The sequence below is a fragment of the Apodemus sylvaticus genome, chromosome 18, assembly GCF_947179515.1.
Source record: "Apodemus sylvaticus chromosome 18, mApoSyl1.1, whole genome shotgun sequence".
Classification (NCBI taxonomy): Eukaryota; Metazoa; Chordata; class Mammalia; order Rodentia; family Muridae; genus Apodemus; species Apodemus sylvaticus.
Genome location: NC_067489.1, coordinates 38,879,327 through 38,886,978, shown reverse-complemented (window position 1 = coordinate 38,886,978; position 7,652 = coordinate 38,879,327).

Below are 7,652 nucleotides of genomic sequence, written 5' to 3'. Positions count from 1 at the left end.
TAGTAATTGTAACTCATTTTACTACATATGAATTTATTTATTTACTTTATTGATTTCTTTATTTACTTGAGAAACCTCAGACCCTGCACTTGTGGAAGACACAGAGAGAAATCAGTAGAAATCTGAACAGATCGTAGTAGAGTGTCTTTAGCCAGGCTAATCCTTGTGCATAAGAGAGATTCATCTTGGAACACTTGTTTTTTAATTATTGAAAAGTAATGTAGTGAGCAAACATAAGCTGGAAGCAGAGAGGATTTTCTCCTCCTGAGTGAGGGGTTGGAGATTTATACCTTAGGTAGGCCCCAGGCAGTGAGTGTCACTAGGAGTCACGGCAACCGGCAAAGAAGGTAAACAGACTGAGGAATCAAAGCTCAAGGTGGGGTGTGTGTGTGTGTGTGTGTGTGTGTGTGTGTGTGTGTGTGTGTGTGTGATGAGATGTGTGTGTGTGATGAGATGTGTGTATATGATGAGATGTATGTGTGATGAGATGTGTGTGTATGTGATGTGTGTGTGTGATGTGTATGTGATGTGATGTGTGTGAGATGAGATGTGTGTGTATGTGATGTGTGTGTGTGATGTGTATGTGATGTGATGTGTGTGTGTAAGAGTGATGTGTGTTTGTGGTGTGTGTGTGTATATGTATATGTGATGTGTGTGTGATGTGATGTGTGTGTGTGATGTGTGTGTGATGTGTGTGTGTGTGTGTGTGTGTGTGTGTGTGTGTGTGTGTGTGTGTGTGTGTAGAGATAGATAGTCCTGACCATGAAAAATCCACAAAAGAGAAACTATCGGGTTCTCACACACATTCCTAAGCAAGTTTCCAGCTGGCACCTGCTTGGAGGGCCTGGTCTCAGTTCCGGCAGTCAGAAAGCTAAGCAGGCAGATTCCTGTGTGTTTTAAGCCAGCCTGCATTACATAATGGGTTCCCACTTTAGGGTACACAGTAAAATTCTGTCTTAACAACAGAAAAAGAACAACAAAATTCTCTCCCAAAAGAAGCCACACCAAAACCAGAACTGAAAAGAAACTGCACTGAAGTCAACAACAAAAAGACAAAGTTTGGAGACAGAGATTAATCAAGCTAAGTACCTTGTAAATAATAAATAATAGTAATCAAGCTAAGTACTTTCTCAATTAAACAAGCTAAGTACCTTCTCAATAAAACAATCAGAATTCTCCCCCGGGAGCTGGAGAGAAGGCTTGGTGTTAAATGCACTTGTTGCTCTTGTGGAGACCCCTGGTTCCATTCCAAGTACCCACACGACCGCTCACCACCATCTGTAACTCCAGTTACTGGGGCACCTGATGCCCTCCTGATCTTCACCAGCACCAAACACATGTGTAGTGCACATTCATACACAAAAGCAGGCAAAACACTCATATGCAAAATAATGTTGTTTTGTTTGTAATTTTCCAGCAGAACAAAACAAAATCCAAAGTTCCTATAATCTAGGATGCAAACCAGTTAAATCCAATATATGAAGAAACACACTCAAAAGAAAAAGCAGCCAATGAAACCAACTCCAAAGTGCCCTGATACTGGAACTAGTCGGTGTGCCCCAAACAAAACAACAGAAAAACAGAAAGAACAAACAAACAAACAAAATCCAAAAAACTAAGAACAGATGGAAAACAAAAAGGCAAAAGGAAGTTAGATTAAAAAGTCTAATAAAAATTTCTGAAGACACAATATAAAAATTTTAATTGCCACATGTACTTAAAAGTAATCTGAGACAGTGAGCCTAAACATAAAAATATTGAAACTATATAATCTGAAAAATATGAGCAGTCAGAATATGTCAGGGAACAAAAAACATTTTCCTAAGGATCACTTTGGTGCAATCTTATATTTTTGTTTTTGAATTGTTATTATTTTAATAATACTTTCCTAATTCTTTCAGAACGTGTACAACTTGGTCATATTCCTTCCTCTTCTCCAACGCCTCCCAGATCCTTCCCCACCTCCCAATCACCCTGATGCTGTGTTCTTTTTTCTAAAAAAATCCATTGAATTCTATTTGTACGACCCAAATACTCTTGGATGTGGATAATCTTGTTTTTGATAAAGTCACTGTGACAAACTAAGCTAGGAGATATTTAGCCAGAATGTATCTTTATGGCATTACTGCTTTAAGTAGAATTTCTCCACATACAAGTCAGAAAATGTAGACCACATGGGAATATTTACACACATTTATTCTTCACCTGCTGGGTTCCCAATCTGACAGCAGTGATCTAACTGCCTTGGTAAGAAAGTATGACGGGCCAGGTATAGTGGTGCAAACTTTGAATCCAAGCACTTCAGAGGCAGAGGCAAGCAGACTTCAGTAAAATCAAGCCCAGCCTGATCTACATGGACAGTTCCAGGGCACCTACCTGGTAAGACCCAATCTCAATGATTGATTAATTGATTGATTGACTGATTGATTGTGCATGTGTCTCTCCACTGTTGTAAGCTCCAGAGCCAGGCAGTGTTTGGAGGGAGCAGGGGTCCTGTCTGTCTGTCCATCTGTCTGTCTGCCTGTCTGCCTGTCTGAAAGAGCAAATGCATCACTATAGATCAAACCAGTCTTAGAAGAGGAGAAGGGACTCTTTCCCAGTTTTGATGCTTTTCCTTTGAGACAGGGACTCACTATGTAGCCCTGGCTGTTTTGGAACTCACGTTGGAATTTGCTCCAAATTCCAAGCAATCTGCCTCCATCCGCCTCCGAAGGCCAGGTTTAAAGACGTGTGTCTTCTCATCCATCACCACGCCCGGCTTGATGCCGATCTTTAAAGAGTATCATTTCATCAGAATCTGAGTTAATTTTGCACAGTGAGATAAAGGCAGGAAACAGGGAACTATTGAAACTGCGTGAGGTAACAAGGGAACCTGGGACACATTCTACAAACAAAGCCATGCAAGAAGGTAGAATATTTGTTGCAGTAAATTGCACATCGTCTCACAAACGAAGCCAGTGTTTTGTGCTGGAAGTCAACCAACATCAATCACTTTGGGCAGTGTTTGTCAGAGGATAATTGAGTGAAGACTTATTATAATTGGTTATTAATATAATTAACTCATAAAAAGACTGCTGTCTTTTACATGCTCAAACAAGGAACAGTATTTCATCCTTAACTAATCTCTGTTAGTTTAGGATGCACAATCCAGATGGATCTTTTTTTTTTTTGAGGCAGGGGAATATATTCTTTATTTGCATTTCAAATGTTTTCCCCTTTCCAGGTCTCCCCTTCAGAAACCCTCCTCCCCCGTCTCAATGAGGGTGCTCCTCTACCCACCCACCTACTCCCGTCTTCCCTCCCTGGCATTCCCCTACACTGGGGCATCAAACATCCTCAGGTGTAGGGGTGTGTAGGTGTAGGGGAGGTATAGGAGTGGTTCTGATGCTGTCCTGCTCCCCACTTGATTCTGGATCTGTCAGTAAAGAAGCAATGGGCCAGTTGCTGGGTGGAAGGAATAGGTAGGACTTCTGGGTCCTTGGAGAAAAAGAGGCAGACACAAGAGAAGAGAGGGGCGTTTCACCATGCTTCTGATGGAGACGGGTGGAAGAGCCATGTGAGATCTCTAAACGGAGCGGTCACACAGGCTGCTCCTACAGGTGGGTGGTCAGGGGTCTTTATGAGGGGGGCTATATGTGTTGAGAAACTAAAGTTTAGTGCAGTTGGGAAGTGCGGAGATAATATTAATAAGGACACACTTTTCCAAGTGGGAGTAGCGCCCAGCAATTGTGTCCAAAGGCAAGTTGCAATTGAACAACTGTGTCTGTGGCTTTTATCCATGGATTCAAGGGAAGCTGGGCGGGGGCTGGTAGTGTGGCCTGTTCTCAGAGCTAAGGCGGGATCGCTAAGACTACATGCAACCGAGAATTCCTATCACGTGCTTCCTTCTAAACTCGGTACAGTGAAAATTTTGGGCCCAAGTCCTTGACCTGCTAAGATTCCATCTCTAAGGCTGCATCTTGGAAATCTTCACTGAGACTTTTCGAGGGCCCAGGTGATTTTGACACACGTGGCAATGTGAACACTTACTGTTGGTCTTGGCAGAATGAGAGCTGGCAAAAGACAATCCTAGGTAGAGCCCGGGGGCAAGTTCCACACACTTTGGCACTATGGGGCGATTGTTCAAGTTTTTTTTTTTTTTTCAAACGAAAAAAACGACACTAGAAAATGTACCTTAGGAAGAGAAAGGGTCCCAGAACACAAGGAAAGCCACCGCTTCGGGATGTCAAGGGATCAAGAATGTTGCCCAAGAAATGGAAGGCTAAACAAGATGGAGGGGCTTTCAAAATTGGAACCACCAGCTCAGGCTAGGCGTGACCCTCCAGCCAAAGCTTATATCTGCATAAGATTTCAGTCCATTGTTTATAGGTGGCCTGTTTAATATTAGATTGGTAACAGACAGACTAGAAAAGCTAGAACTCTACAAGGTTTAACAGAACAAGCCAGACCTGTATTCTCACGGTGTAGCAAATCGAACATCAAATTGTAAAGACCTTGTTGGCCCGCAGCCAACTTTAGCCCTGAATCATATTTCAGCTCTGAATCATATTTACCTTTTACATTTCTTTTTTGTTAATTTATACACATGCATACACACGTGACAGTGCACATATAGAGGGCAGAGGACAACTTTCAGGTGACAGCTCTCTCCTTCCATCATGTGGGTCTGGAGGACTGAACGCAGGCCAACAGGGTTCATAGCAAGCATCTTTACCCAGGGAGTAATCTCTCCTGCCCCTGAACCAGAATTCCCAGTGACGAAATCCAAGCAACTGATGCAAAGTCTGGATATGGTACACTCACTGAAATGGACATAAATCAGAGTCTGGAACTCAGCCAAGACGGGCTTGAGCAATGCAGACATCAGATATCCTTAGTGCCTGGACCTCTGGTAGCTCTCATTCCATGCTACAAGTGAGGATGGTGGCCAAATCTGTGGGTCCCAACCAAGGAATGTCCCCAATGCCACCCCACTACCTTCTTTCTAAGCTGATATTGCCCCCTCTGTTTCAAAGACAATTCTTTTCTGTCAGTCTATCCCCCATGTTCTGATAGTTGTTTGAATTGTCTGTGATTCGGGAATGATTAAAACAAGAATTGGTTTTCTAAATAATTGATGAGTTAAGAGTTCCTAACTTCCTTCTAAAGTAACTTTACAAGGCAGAGCATCAGTTGTAGCAATAGAGAAGGTGCAGTGCGGGATAAAACGGATGCCACATGCAACCTAGAATGGGGCTGGAGAGATGGCTCAGCGCTTAAGAGCACTGACTGCTCTTCCAGAGGTCCTGAGTTCAAATCCCAGCAACCACATGGTGGCTCACAACCATCTGTAATGAGATCTGATGCCCTCTTCTGGTGTGTCTGAAGTACAGCTACAGTGTACTTAGATATAAATGAATAATCTTTAAAAAAATAAAAAATGGATGCCACATGCAACATAGAAAGTAGCACTTTGTGCTTTATGCCGTACTTCATACATGCACATACATATACTCACACACACATACACACATATGCTCACTCTCAAACATACATACACACACATAACATACACAAACAGATAAACTCACACAATGCACACACACAGACACACATGTATATTCACACACACACACATACAGTCGCATGCACATACACTCATACACAAGCATTTACACACATTCATATACATACACTCAAACACACAGTCACACATATACTCACATGCACATACACACACACACTCTCACAAATATACACTCACAGACATCCACATACAGATACACTCACACACAAATATATACATACACACACATACACACACTCACATACAGATACTGTCACATGCACATACACTCATACACACACAGTTACACGCGTATACGCACATACATGTACATATATTCACACACATATACTCACATGCACATACACACACACATTCTCTGACAAATATACACTCACATCCACATATAGACACACATACACACACACATTCTCTCACAAATATACACTCACATCCACATATAGACACATACACACATACACACACACACACACACACACACACACACCAACAACCAGAAATGGAGAGATTTAAAAAATTAGTTACACAGGACTGACTTACTCTCCTGCTAAGTCTCCAATAATTGAGTGCTTCATGGGCCACAGAATGAACCGGCTCCACCCTCTGGAGGTGCTTGCCCGTTCTTGTGTGGCATGCACTCCTTAGGGTAGGTAGTCCTGACCCACTGCCGGCTGCCTGGAGGAGAGTTGGCTCCAGAAAGCCATGGTCTTGAGCAACTTGGCCAAGTCTTTCAATTACACAATTGTTTTTTTGTATTGTCTCAATAAGGAGACATGAGTAATGAGTAGGAAACCATTATGTAAGAATATAAAATGTAATTAAATAGCACTTTGAGCCACAGATATCACAAGTGCTATAGTAATTTTGTTGGCAATTGATCTTGAAGATTAATTCAAGATTAAGGCACAGGGTGTGGCCTGAATAAAATATGTCAGAAATATACAGGAATACATCTGTGTCTTTCCACAATGCTAGAATTTATGGAATAACAAATTCATAAGCTGAAACAGTTTCCTTGCCAGCAATTTGTCAAATGTGTGGTAGCGATTTGCCATACATCTATACAATCCCAAGCTCCCTGGGTAGCATCTTTATTACAGGACTAAGTTAGTTACTAGTTTATGCATCATGGATAGCACTGGGCTCTTTTATTCTAGTTTTAATTATTGCTATGGTCTCAGGTCACACATTACACATCATTCAGGAAGTGTGTGTCTCTGTGTGTGTGTGTGTGTGTGTGTGTGTGTGTGTGTGTGTGTGTGTATGTGTGTGTGTGTTTTACAGAATAGCTACAAAGGATAAAAGAAAGGTCACAGCAGAGTTCAGGGAGGTCAAAGAAGCCTTATGGTAGATATAAGCTGGCAGCTAGCAGAGATGCAAAGACTCATGGCTGTGGAGTGGCTGGAGGGCTGCCATGTTGAGATAGCCTCAGGGTTGAGTTGGGATGCACAGGCAAAGTACAAGACTGTGGAAGCCTTGGGGGGCAGGCACGGGACCGAGTTCAAAGAGATAAAGACATGGACAGAATGAGAGCAAGCAATTGAAGGCAGCTCTAGGGCAGCAAGCCTTGAAGCAGGTGAACATCGTCTTCCTATCAGTGCCTTCACACCAGCCGCGTAGTCAGAAGACAGTGGTAGCTGTTGGGTAACCTCCTCTTCATAGGATCAGTGTGGGCACTTTTCTTTTCGCTAGTGTGGCCCATAAATCACCAACCCTTGTTTTTCCAGTGTGGTTTTAATGTGCCCGTACAGCTCTATGGTTCCAAACTACTTGGATACCTCTATGGGGCAGTAGCTTTCCTATAAGATAACTACGTTAGATATTAGTTTGTGCATCGTGGGTAAGACTGGGCAGGTGGTACTGTCTGCATGTGCACCGAGGTGCAGAATATTCTGCCTCTGCATTTGCATTCAAAACAGTTGAGCCAAATGCTGCTTGCAAAATGGAAACAGCATAGCCGGGAAGCCAATGTTTTATACAATTCAGAGTGATTTAGAGCAGGGCACAGCCTGATCCACAGCCAGGCTTGAGAAACACTGTTGGAGAGTCAGTCTTCTGATAACTGAAAGTGCTACTTGCAACCTTA